The following is a 12,453-nucleotide window of genomic DNA, read 5'->3' as shown; positions in this document are numbered from 1 at the left end:
GCACCTGGACCGACAACAATGGGCCGACTACCATGGAAGGAAATAAGGGCTCCAGGCCACATTCTGAATGGGGGACAGATCCAGTTCCAAATTCCAGTGAGTGTTCTTTCTCTCTCTCTCCCTCTTTTTTTTTTTTTGAGATGGAGTCTTGCTCTGTCGCCCAGGCTGGAGTGCAGTGACACGATCTCAGCTCACTGCAACCTCTGCCGCCCAGGTTCAAGCAGTTCTCCTGCCTTAGCCTCCCGAGTAGCTGGGATTACAGGCGTGTGCCACCATGCCTAGTTTATTTTTGTATTTTTAGTAGAGATGAGGTTTCAGCATCTTGGCCAGGCTAGTCTTGGAACTCCTGACCTCGTGATCCACCCATCTCGGCCTCTCAAAGTGCTGGGATTACAGGCTTGAGCCACTGTGCCCGGCCTTTTTTTTTTTTTTTTTCAATTGAGATGGAGTCTTGCTCTGTTGCCCAGGCTGGAGTGGAGAGGCATAATCTCGGCTCACTGCAACCCCGCCTCCCAGGTTCAAGTGATTCTCCTTGCCTCAGCCTCCTGAGTAGCTGGGATTACAGGCATGCGCCACCACAACCAGCTAATTTTTGTATTTTTAGTAGAGACAGGGTTTCACCATGCTGGCCAAGCTGTTCTCGAACTCCTGACCTCAGGTGATACACCTCCTGTGGCCTCCCAAAGTGCTGGGATTACAGGCGTGAGCCACCGTGCCCAGCCAAGTGTGCCTTCTCTTCTAAAAGAAATGGAATACAACTCCCAAGGAAGTGAGCTGAGCCACACTACAGAGACTACATCCCTAAATAGAGGACAGACCCATCTCCCCACCTCACCACACAGCATTCCTTCAGGTTACAGAAAACAGGTCATGAATACCCAGCCCTTAGCACTCCTGGAGCTGTGAGGCAGGGACAAATCGGCCTCAACCTGGAGAATACAGTTCCTTTCTTATTTTAGAGCCAAGAGAACATGTGAGCAGAACTGCACTCCCATAGAGCAAGAGGAAAAGAAACAGCAGGCAAAGCAAGCAACAGACAGGTAAAGCACAACTCCAGAGAAAGCCGCTCCTCACCACTGCGCCACACCAAGGAATGACTTCATTAAAACGTTAATTCCACAAGACGAGAGCTCAAACATGAGATTATAACCAATGAGACCAAAAAAGGATGCAGGCTTACCAAAAAAGAGGAATGAAACCTCACTCAAGGACTAATGCATTATGACAAATACAGAACAAAATTCTGCCGGTCATTTAACTCGTTTATGCCTGAGGCTGCAATTTTTTTAGTTTTTACAATCAGACCTTGGCGATGACCTTGAGCAGGATATAAATCACTCCCACATGCTTAGCATTAACAAAATGGAACACTAGGCATAAATGGCTACAGGAAAGTTTGAGATAATCGCAGCGAATGCGGATGGGCAAGACAAATGAAAGCAAACAGTGAGAAGAGAGAAGACAAAGAGACTAACGAAAGATAACTCGTGTTCCCGAAGAAGAGAACCTAAGAATGAAATGGAAGATGTGTTCTAAGATAAAACAAAATTTTCCTGGCTAGGTGCATTGGCTCACTTGAGCTCAGGAATTGAGACCAGCCTGGCCAATATGGTGAAACCCCGACTCTACTAAAATATAAAAATTAATCAGGTGTGATGGCTCACATCCGTAGTCCCAGCTACTTGGGAGGCTGAGGCAGGAGAATTGCTTGAATCCGGGAGGGGAAGGTTGCAGTGAGCAGAGACTGTGCCACTACACTCCAGCCTGGGTGACAGAGCAAGACTCAGTCTCAAACAAAACCAACCAAAACAAAACACAAGATTTTCCTGAAATGAAAGGAAAAACAGAATCCGAAAACTGAAATAATGCCCTGTATTCCCCAAATGTTCAATACTGAAACATTACAGTGTTCAGCTATTGATTCAATACTGAAACATTACAGTGTTCAGCTATTGAACCTTAAAAGATTAAGACTTTTTTTAGGCATCCAGAAGAAACTCTTTATTCCCCAAAAGGGTTTATTATGAAAATTGAGGCCGGGCACAGTAGCTCACGCCTGCAATCCCAGCACTTTGGGAGGCCAAGGTGGGTGGACCATGAGGTCAGGAGATCGAGACCATTCTGGCCAACACGGTGAAACCCTGTCTCTACTAAAACAAAACAAAACAAAACAAAATTAGCCAGGTGTCGTGGCGCAAGCCTGTAGTCCCAGCTACTTGGGAGGCTGAGGCAGGGGAATCGTTTCAACCTGAAAGGTGGAGGTTGCAGTGAGCCAAGATCGTGGCATTGCACTCCAGCCTGGTGACAGAGTGAGACTGTCTCAAACAAAAAAAAAAAAAAAAAAGAAAGAAAGAAAGAGAGAGAGAGAAAGAAAGAAAGAAGAAAACTGAGAAACACACTAAAACTTCTCTTAAACAGGAAAAAATTCAGACTTCCTTCTTCTTTCCCATAGCACCATTCAGTGTCAGAAGAGAATGTAAGACTGTCAGAACGTCTCCACAATTCTGAACAAAAGAAACCATGAGCCAAGAATACTATCCCCAGCCAACACATCGTACAATTTGGTAAAGACGATAGGCAGAAATTCTTGGGTAGGAAAGAAGTCAGAAAATATGGTCCCCTTCCTAGGGAGGAAACATGACTTAACAATGAAATGCATATAATTAATACAGAAATGGAAATACAGACAGCTCAGGAATGCAGAAAGCATCAAAAGAGGACTGATAGCATTAAAACCCTTCTGATAAGAAATAACAAAAAATCATTACCGGGCTAAGGGTGGTGGCTCACACCTGCAATCTCAGCACTCTGGAAGGCCAAGGCAGGTGAATTGCTTGAGCCCAGGAGTTTGAGACCAGCCTAAGCAACGTGGTGAAACCCCATCTCTATAAAAAATGCAAAAATTAGCAAGTCGTGGTGGTGCATATCTGTAAGCCCAGCTACTCAGGAGGCTGAGGTAGGAGAATCGCTTGAACCCGGGAGGCGGAGGTTGCAGTGAGCGGAGATCACGCCACTGCACTCCAGCCTGGGTCGCAGAGTTAAGACCCTGTCTTAACAACAACAAAAAAATCATTACAGAGATTATGGTCACAGGACACAATCTAAATGTTATAAAAGTGGACAATAATATAATCAACACAATCAGGATACGGGGGAAAAGAGACATGAGAAAAAACATGAGAATTCTGTCCTCAGTTCATAGTCAAGAGTCAATAGATACTATCTAAAATGGAAACAAGATATAGATGTGTTTCACAAGCTATTGACTTTACTGGAGTCTTCTGGGAAATTATCTCTGTTGTAAAAAACATATTTCTTTAAAGCTTACTAATTCCTTTAATTTTACTGCAGCTTCTCTTTCTTCTGTCACATTCAGTGAAATTTTAATACTTTTTTTTTTGAGACAGAGTTTCATTCTTATTGCCCAGGCTGGAGTGCAGTGGTGTGATCTCGACTCACTGCAACCTCCACCTCCCAGGTTCAAGTGATTCTCCTGCCTCAGCCTCCTGAGTAGCTGGGATTACAGGCAGGCACCACCACGCCCAACTAATTTTCTGTATTTTTAGTAGAGACAGGGTTTTACTATGTTGGCCAGGCTGGTCTCAAACTCCGAAACTTGGGCGATCCACTCACCTTGGCCTCCCAAAGTGCTGGAATTACAGGCGTGAACCACTGTGCCTGGAAGAATAACTGGAGTAGCATTCACCTAATATTACTGATGGCTATTTCTGGGTTGGCAGGATCTGGAGAGTTTTGGGGTTTTTCGTACTTCAACCAATTGAACCCACCAATTGGTGGTAGGAGTACCATAATATAACGGGTGATTATTTTTGTAATTAAGGAGTTAGGTACAACTTTCTAAGTGTGGCACAAAAGCTAAAACCCATGGAAGCCATCATTAACACATCTGGCTACAGACCAGGTGTGATGGCTCACACCTGTAAACCCAGCACTTTGGGAGGCTGAAGCAAGAGGATTGCTTGAGGCCAGGAGTTCAAGACCAGCTTGATCAACATAGTGACACTCATCTCTACAAGGAAAAAATAAATTTAATTAGCTGGGTGTTGTAGTGCATGCCTGTAGTCCCAGCTCAAGGGGCTGAGGTGGGAGGACTGCTTGAGCCCAGGAGTTTGAGGTTGCAATCAGCTTTGACTGTGCCACTACACGCCAGCCTGGGCAACAGAGTCTCAAAAAATCATCAAAATAACATAAATCAACTAAAAAAAAAAAAAAACATTTGGCTATAGAAACTGCTAAATGTTCTACAAATGCTGATGAATACACTCTCGATGTTCATGGTCAAACTAACAATGATACAATCATCTGTGTAAGTCCCAGTTTACGAAATCAGAAAACCAATTGTCTGGCAGCTTGGTCATCAAGTGAATTCTGCCCTACAGGCTTCTCCAACCGTAGAAAGAGCTCTGAGAAAAACCATCCAGCCCATGGCCCTCCCCATTCACCCAAGGAACATCATCTGAGAAGCCACTCTCCCCTCAGACAAGCTGACCTAGGCTGACACCTTCACTCAAGCAAACAGCAAGTCTCACAGCTGGAAAGCCAACCCTCACTCAGCCCTGCCCAGGAGCTTAATCGGCTCATTCTTCCCCTGCCTCCTCCTGCCCTCCCACCTACCACTCTCCTCCATACCCTAAAAGGATGCGTTCTCCTCTTCCAGCTCCAGCTCCCAGGAACTTCGCCTCAAGCCTTGGCACAGTCAAAGCCCACCCAGGGTGGGAAATTTCCAGACAGTGCAGGAGGGCGGCCAGTAGAGCCCACTCACTCTCCCTGTGAAACTTCGCTCTGCTGGGAAGCACAGGATGGGAAAACTAAGAAAAATAATAATAAAAAAGAGAAACTCAGTGGTGACCCAGAAGCAGGGAACAAATATAGAACCCTGAGCCTGCTGTTCACCAACTAATATTTACTGAGCCCCCATTGTGTGTGCCAGCACCTGTGGGAGGAGGTTATGAGGCAGAGACGGTTGGTCAGGGCCCCAGGCTGGCGGCACAGACAGACAGGGAATGGCTTATTTAGCCTCACGCTGAGCGCAGAGTGAGTGTTATGACAGCCAGGCCCAGGCACTGGAGCCAGGAGGAGAGAGGGAGGGAGGGAGCACATTTGCCAGGCTCGCTCCAGTCCAGCTGGAGCCGGAGCAAAGGGGACTTCCCAAAGCAACTGAGTCAGGTGGACAGGGACCAGGGAAAGGCCCGCAGCGGCCAGCCGGTGTTTTCCCCACCCGAGGCCAGGGCCAGAGTCACCTCACTTCTCATCATTCACCCATCAACATTTCCCAGACAGTTGCAAAATTCTCCCTGTTGTCCAAGATCACTCCCGCTTGTCAGACCATGGGGCCGGACACGCGGCTTAGGAAACACAGTTCGCACTTCCATCACTTACGCCACCCCCGTGAAGCAGAACTTCCCAACTTGTTATTCGGGACCAGATAAATAAATAGAAAACATGATCTAGTGGCCAAATCGTTGGACCACATGACGTGTCACACACCCTGGGTTCAACTTTGGGGCCTGCCAGTAACTTCCCAAGTATATCTGGCACAGTTAAACTGCGAAAGCACCGAGCTTGCAGAGGGACTCCGATCAAGACAGACCTTAAAGGATGCGTGGCATAGCACTGAGGCCAGTGCCTTCCTAGTTCCCTATCTTCTGACTTTTCAGGATAACCCCTTCACTTAGTCCTGAATTCTGCTTCTGCTCAGTTACCTCCCCGTCCAGGAAGCCGTCTTGGATCACTTTTCCAGCCTTTTCTCTGGCTATTATGGACTCCTAATTACCTTGTCTTCCAGGGAGCGCCCCCAGCTAGATTTGTATTCCTTGAAGATAACTTCCTGAAATGCATCCTTCTCTCCATTTCTTCTATGTCCTCCTCTCCTCCCTGGCTGCAACAGTGCCTGGCATAGTGCTGGGCACATACAGGGCTAGAGGCAGAGAAGTTTTGCCTCCCTTCTAACTGACGTCTGCCTGCATTGCCCTGCAGCCTGGTAAACACCAGGGAGCTCAGAACCACCTTCCTCCTGGGCCACAGACCAACTCTAATCCAGATCATCTGAAGGCAAGTGTCATGACCACCTATTACACACTTGTCTAGGGTAAACAATCCCTGACCTTGAATTTCATTTATATTAACTGAATGAAAAGCTAGCTCATTACCATGTACTGGCTTTAAAAACTCACTCCAAGAGTTTATCCATTCAACAAATACTCACTGCTTACCAATTATGTACCAGAAGTCGTGCTGGATACTGGGGATGCAAAGGACCTAATACCTGCCCTCAACGCAGCAGGGAAAGCAAACAAGTCAACTAGGAACCTAGCCTGAACGATGATGACAAGGGGGATGTATAGGTCAGGGGCAGTTTGGCAATTTCAGCAGAAAGAGATTTTGTACAGGTTATTAAAAGGCCTAGAGACTCCTTGGAAGAGCTGAATTAAAAAGACTCAAGTAGCTCCTGAGCTCCCAGGAGCTACTTGCAAAGATCAAGTTGCAGAGCTGGGCTGCCACCAGGCAGCTATGGCACAAGAAGCCACCTGCTCCAGAATCGCACTGTCCCTGCCATAAGCCACACCAGGAAAATGCATGTCCCACAGTCTACCCTCCAGAAGAAAGTGTCCAGGCTCTCCCTGCAGGGCTGTCACACACTTAAGGCTGGTTCAAGGTCTGGATGTGGTGGCTTGCCCCTGTCATCCCGACAGTCTGAGGGGCTCAGGTGGGAGGACTGCTTGAACCCAGGAGTTTGAGGCTGCAACAAGCAATGATTGCACCTCTGAACTCCAGCCAGCGCAACAAAGCAAGACTGTGTCTGCTAAGAAAAAAAAAGTAAAAAATTTTAAAAAGCCTTTCAGCTGGAACCACGATGTTCCAGCGATTTGCCCAAATGATGAACACAAAGGGAAAGAGGAGAGGTGCCTGAGAGATGTTCTCCAGGCCTTCTAGAAAACAGAGTTGTAGGTTGGGTGCGGTGGACTGTGCCTGTAATCCCAGCACTTTGGGAGGCCGAGGTGGGCAGATCACTTGAGGCCAGGAGCTCAAGACCAGCCTGCCCACCATGGAAAAACCCCATCTCTTCTGCAAGTACAAAAATTAGTCAGGTGTGGTGGTGCACGCCTGTAGTCCCAGCTACTCGGGAGGCTGAGGCAGGAGATTCGCTTGCACCCAGGAGGTGGAGGTTGCAGTGAGCCAAGATTGTGTCACTGCACTCCAGCCTGGGCAACAGATGAGACTCTCTCTCCAAAGAAAAATCATGGAGTTGTTATTGCAGCATGTTCTACTGTCAAAAAGAAAGAAAACATGGAGTTGTTCCTTTGACCACATACATGGGAATCTATTAAGGTGATACTGAAGGCATTAGACATCAAGGGAATGGGTACTGTTCACAAAAGGAATAACCCACCAATGTTACTATGGCAAAAACATCTGCAGCATTCCCCAGCGTGCTGTCGGCATTGCCGTAAACAAACAAGTTAAGGGCAAGATTCTGGCCAAGAGAATGAATGTGCGTACTGAGCACAGAGAGCACTCTAAGAGCCGAGACTGCTTCCTGGAACGCGTGCAGGAAAATAACCAGAAAAAGAAGGAAGCGCTAGCCGGGCACGGTGGCTCACATCTGTAATCCCAGCACTTTGGGAGGCCGAGGCGGGTGGATCACGAGGTCAAGAGATCAAGACCATCCTGGTCAACACGGTGAAACCCCGTCTCTACTAAAAATACAAAAATTAGCTGGGCACGGTGGCGCGTGCCTGTAATCCCAGCTACTCAGGAGGTTGAGGCAGGAGAATTGCCTGAACCCAGGAGGCGGAAGTTGCGGTGAGCCGAGATCGCGCCATTGCACTCCAGCCTGGGTAACAAGAGCGAAACTCCGTCTCAAAAAAAAAAAAAAAAAAAAAAAAAAAAATACAAAATTAGCTCGGTGTGGTGGCACAGGCCTGTAATCCCAGCTACTGGGAAGGCTGAGGCAGGAGAATCGCTTGAACCTGGGAGACAGAGGTTGCGGTGTGCCAAGATCGCACCATTGCACTCCAGCCTGGGCAACAAGAGCGAAACTCCGTCCCCCCACCCAAAAAAAGAAGGAAGTGTAAGAAAAAAAGAAGGAAAGAGGGTTCAACCGAAGGGCCAGCCTGGCCCACCCAGAGCAGGTCACCGTGAGGACCAACAGTAGGGGCCTGAGCTGCTGGAACCTCTTCCCTGTGAATTCACGGCATAACAGATGTGGAAACCAAAAGACCCTGGACTGTAAAAAGACAGCAAAGTAGTAAAAGAAATATTAATAAATGTAAACTCCAACTCTTGGCAGCAGTATCCTGGGCAAAATGTGCCTCCAAGGGCCTCTCACAAGAAGCTTGTGCACACCTCCCCTCTCAAAATGGGTGAGAGCCTCCCTGAGCCCCTCACCAGCCCGGGGAGGGGAGGTGGGCCCTTGGCAAACATGTAGCCTGTGTTCTGCTCACGTCTATCCACTGGCCCAGGACAAGCACCCTTGCTGCAGCAGCGAGGCACGCTTGGATTCCCTGGGCAGCAAGTGGCCCCCAGAAGCCAGGCCCCAGCGGCAGCCCCACTGCTGGGCCTGAAGCCAAGACCACCTGCCTCCAGCCTACCCCACCTCCCTCAGGTCCTCCTGTATCACTACCTCCCCGCCCTCAAGCCCACTGAAGCCCAATTCCTCCTTAAGACCCCGCCTATGCCAGTCTGCAGCTGAGATGCAGAGTTGTGTGTGGTAATTTCTCCAGGAAAAGGGTTCTCAATGTGCGGTTGCTGGAACACAGCATCACCATCACCTGGGAACTTGCTGGAAGTGCAAACTTAGCATTCCCCACCATGACCCACTAAATCAGACACACTGCGGTTGGGCCATCAATTTGGGTTTTAATAAGTGCTCAGGCGACCATGATGCACACTGAAGTCTGAGGGCCACCAGTCTCAGAAACACAGACCGAGCTTTCTCATTCCAACTCCAGCTCTGTTAACCAACGCAGGTAAGAAGGGCCCTTCCCGTCCAGCACCTGCATCATCACTGCTCCAGAGGGCACGACCAGGGCACAAGCAGAAAAGGCAGGGACTGCATCTTGAACTTTTGATTTCTCAGTAACTAGAAATACTTATTAATAAAAACAAATTAATAAAGAAACCCTATTCTCACGAGAAAGAGGGTTACCGAAAAAAAGAAAGAAAGGAAAAGCCCATATTTCCAAATTGGGTGAGAAAGGTAGACAAATGAATCATAATTCCTCCATTTTCCCTCCGGCTGTCCAAACCTCCCACACAGCACATTCTTCTGGCTCAAGGTCACTGGCAGCCACCATCCCATTACTGAAGCTAAGTCCTTCCCACATCCTCTGCTTTCTCCCTGTGGGGCTCACCACGAACCCAGAATTCCAGGCTCCTGAACAGAAAGAAACACTCCAGGCCCTGTTCTCTCCTGGCCACACAGCCCCTCCCTTCCAGAACCTCCTCCCCTCCCTCCTTTCATCACCACCCCTCCCCACCCAAAGCACAACTCCCAACACTCCCCTCCCTCCAGCTCCGTGCTATGGCCCCTCTGCCTGGGAGTCAGGGGTCTCTCCAACTGGTCTCCTGCCCACTGTCACCCTTACCGGCCACTGCTCTCTTGCCTGGGCCCTGGGCGCCATCTGAGAAGTTCCACCCCTCCATCCTACACCTTCCTATCTCCACACCCCTCCTGGCCACAGGACTAGGAAGTCCCCTTCATGTCAGTGGTTCACACGCACCCCACAAGGTGTGAAGGTCCCGGATGGAAGAAAACAGGTGTACTGCAGGACTGAGCACCATCTTGGATCCACCCCAATCCTCTAGCATCAGTCCCATCCCCATCCAAGAAACAGTCTCACCTCCTCCTTAGTTTCAATATCATCATACAGTCCTAGAATGACACACCTTATATTTTAGGTTAACTTTTTTTTTTTTTTTTTGAGATGTAGTCTCACTCTGTTGCCTAGGCTGGAGTGCAATGGCTCGATCTCAGCTCGCTGCAATCTCTGCCTCCCGGGTTCAAGCAATTCTCCTGCCTCAACCTCCCAAGTAGCTGAGACTAAGGTGCCCCCCACCACGCCCCACTAATTTTTGTATTTTTAGTAGAGATGGGGTTTCACCATATTGGCCAAGCTGGTCTTGAACTCCTGACCTTGTGATCCGCCCACCTCGGTCTTCCAAAGTGCTGGGATTACAGGCGTGAGCCACCGCGTCCGGCCGTCTAGGCTTTTTTGGTTGTTTCCTAACAGTTCTGTGGGTTAAATGTGTACATGCACACACTCACCGTGCAAACACATATAGAAACAGACACACCCTCACCCCCACCCCCCGACTCCCAGACACGACAGAATAGCTGAGATAGGGACTTCAGTGCAGATGCATTATTTCCAGCCCAGACGTCAAGGGCAGGAGCTCCCTGTCAGAGATGCAAAGGAAGTAAAAGGAGCCTGGCCCAGGGCTCTGCAGGGACGCTGCCTAGAGCACACGCACAGATGGGTTCCAGGCCAGAGGCTTCTGGCTCGTATCACACCCAGCTCTCAATCAGGGCCAGAAGATCCTAGACCCGTTCACACAAGGCTCCCTCTCCTCAGGTTTAAAACCTCAAGGTAGTAGATATGGTGGCAGTTTCCAGATAATATGACGGCACAGAAGAAGTGACTTCCCTGACAGCGTAACCACTTATGTATTTCCATTTGCCCTTTCACTCCCCACGTCCTTCAAACTGCCAGCCTGCCTATTAAAAGGGATCAACATTCTAACCAGACTTAAAGGCTTCCCTTTTCCAGCTAACGCCAAGCCCAGGGAGCAATTGGACTGCCACAAAGAAAGGGTTTCTGCTTTTAGCTTGCAATGCGGAAAGGCTCCTGCCTAGGTGACTTTCAACCCCGGCAGCACTGTTCACAGTAACAAAAACCCAGAGCTGACCCAAAAGCCCATCAGCAAGAGCGTGGATGACGGAACTACAACACGACTTTAACACCAACTGGACATTCCAAGTTTTTAATAATTACCACCGCCTTTTTTTGAGACAGGGTCTCGCTCTGTTACCCAAGCTGGAGTGCAGTGGCATGATCACGGCTCACCACAGCCTTGACCTCCCGGACGCAAGCCATCCTCCCACCTCAGCCTCATGAGTAGCTGAGACCAGAGGTTCACACCACCATGCCTGGCTAATTTTTTTATTGTTTTGTAGAGACAGGGTCTCACTCTGTTGCCCAGGCTGGTCCTATGCGCCTTGGCTCAGAGATCCTCCCGCCCGAGCCTCCAAAACGCTGAGATTACAAGCGTGAGCCACCACAATGGCCAACAATCACCTTTTGAATGCTACTCATTCTACAAGGCCCCCTCCAGGAAAATTTGGAAGGACTATCTGAATCTGAAGATACTACACTGTAAACTCCCCGAGGACAAGAGCTCAGCCAAGTTTTCTTTGCAAAGTGAATGGAATACAAGGAATTTGAGTGGAGGAAATGGTGAAAGAAAATAAAATCTCTTAACTGGGCTTCCAGCTTCCCCTCGGCACCTAGCTCTGTACTGTCAGAGTCCCCCACTCCCCTCTTTTAAGTTGAACATATGCACATATCAAGTGCCCAAATCTTAAGTTTACAGCTTAATGAAAGAGTCATCCGAGTTTTCATCTGGGCTGGGGTGGTGGCTCACGCCTGTAATCCCAGCACTTTGGGAGGCCCAGACAGGTGAATCACCTGAGGCCAGAAGTTCCAGACCAGCCTGGCTGACATGAAGAAACCCTATCTCTACTAAAAATATAAAAATTAGCCAGGCACGGAGGCACATGCCTGTAATCCCAGCTATGCAGGAGGCTGAGGCAAGAGAATCGCTTGAACCCAGGAAGTAGAGGTTGTAGTGAGCCGAGATCGCGCCATTGCACTCCAGCATCGGCCACAGAGCAAAAAAAAAAAAAAAGAATCATACTTCTAAAGTACAAATAGATCGCATCACTTTCCTTGCTTCAATCCCTCCAATGTCTTCCCATTATATGAGGAATAAAATCTTTTTTATTCTAATTATTTTTAACTTTTTTCAAGACGGGGTCTCGCTGTGTTGCCCAGGCTGCTCTTGAACTCCTGGCCTCAAACAATCCCCCGACCTCATCCTCCCAAAGTGCTAGGATCACAGGTGTGAGTCACTGCGCCCAGTCACAGGGAATAAAATCTAAACTCCTCTTCCTGGTCTATAAACCACTGTGTCAACTGGCCTTTGCCCATCCTGCTGCCCAGATAACTGGCTCATCTCACTCACTGGGCTCCGGCCACCCAGGTCCTTCTTCCCATCCCTTTACCACATCAAGCTCATTCTGACCTCACAGCCTTGGCACCCGCTACTCCCTCTGCCTAGAATGCTCTTCCCCTAGATCTTTATAACACGTCTCAGTTAAACCGTCACCTCTTCACTGTGGACAAAAAAGCCCACTCCCAGGCATTCACAACC

At 48.7% G+C, this 12,453-nt stretch overlaps 1 protein-coding gene across 4 annotated transcripts in view; it reads right to left on the bottom strand.

Moving 5' to 3' along the window:
- SLC39A14 (solute carrier family 39 member 14) overlaps positions 1-12,453 on the bottom strand; it is a 57,793-nt gene that overhangs the window by 26,380 nt on the left and 18,960 nt on the right. The window contains exon 1 of one of the 4 annotated variants that reach the window (XM_064368842.1): positions 4,651-4,951. The exons of 2 other annotated variants lie outside the window; for them this stretch is intronic. The gene's annotated coding sequence lies outside the window, so the exon portion shown is untranslated. Of the gene's footprint in view, positions 1-4,650; positions 4,952-12,453 lie in introns of those variants that run through there. One more of the 4 variants, XM_064368841.1, reaches the window with a different exon arrangement.

This window comes from Aotus nancymaae, unplaced genomic scaffold, assembly GCF_030222135.1.
Source record: "Aotus nancymaae isolate 86718 unplaced genomic scaffold, 86718_ANA_hifiasm-v0.15.2.pri h1tg000079l, whole genome shotgun sequence".
In the NCBI taxonomy this organism is placed as follows: Eukaryota; Metazoa; Chordata; class Mammalia; order Primates; family Aotidae; genus Aotus; species Aotus nancymaae.
This window is presented reverse-complemented; position numbering and strand designations above follow the sequence as displayed.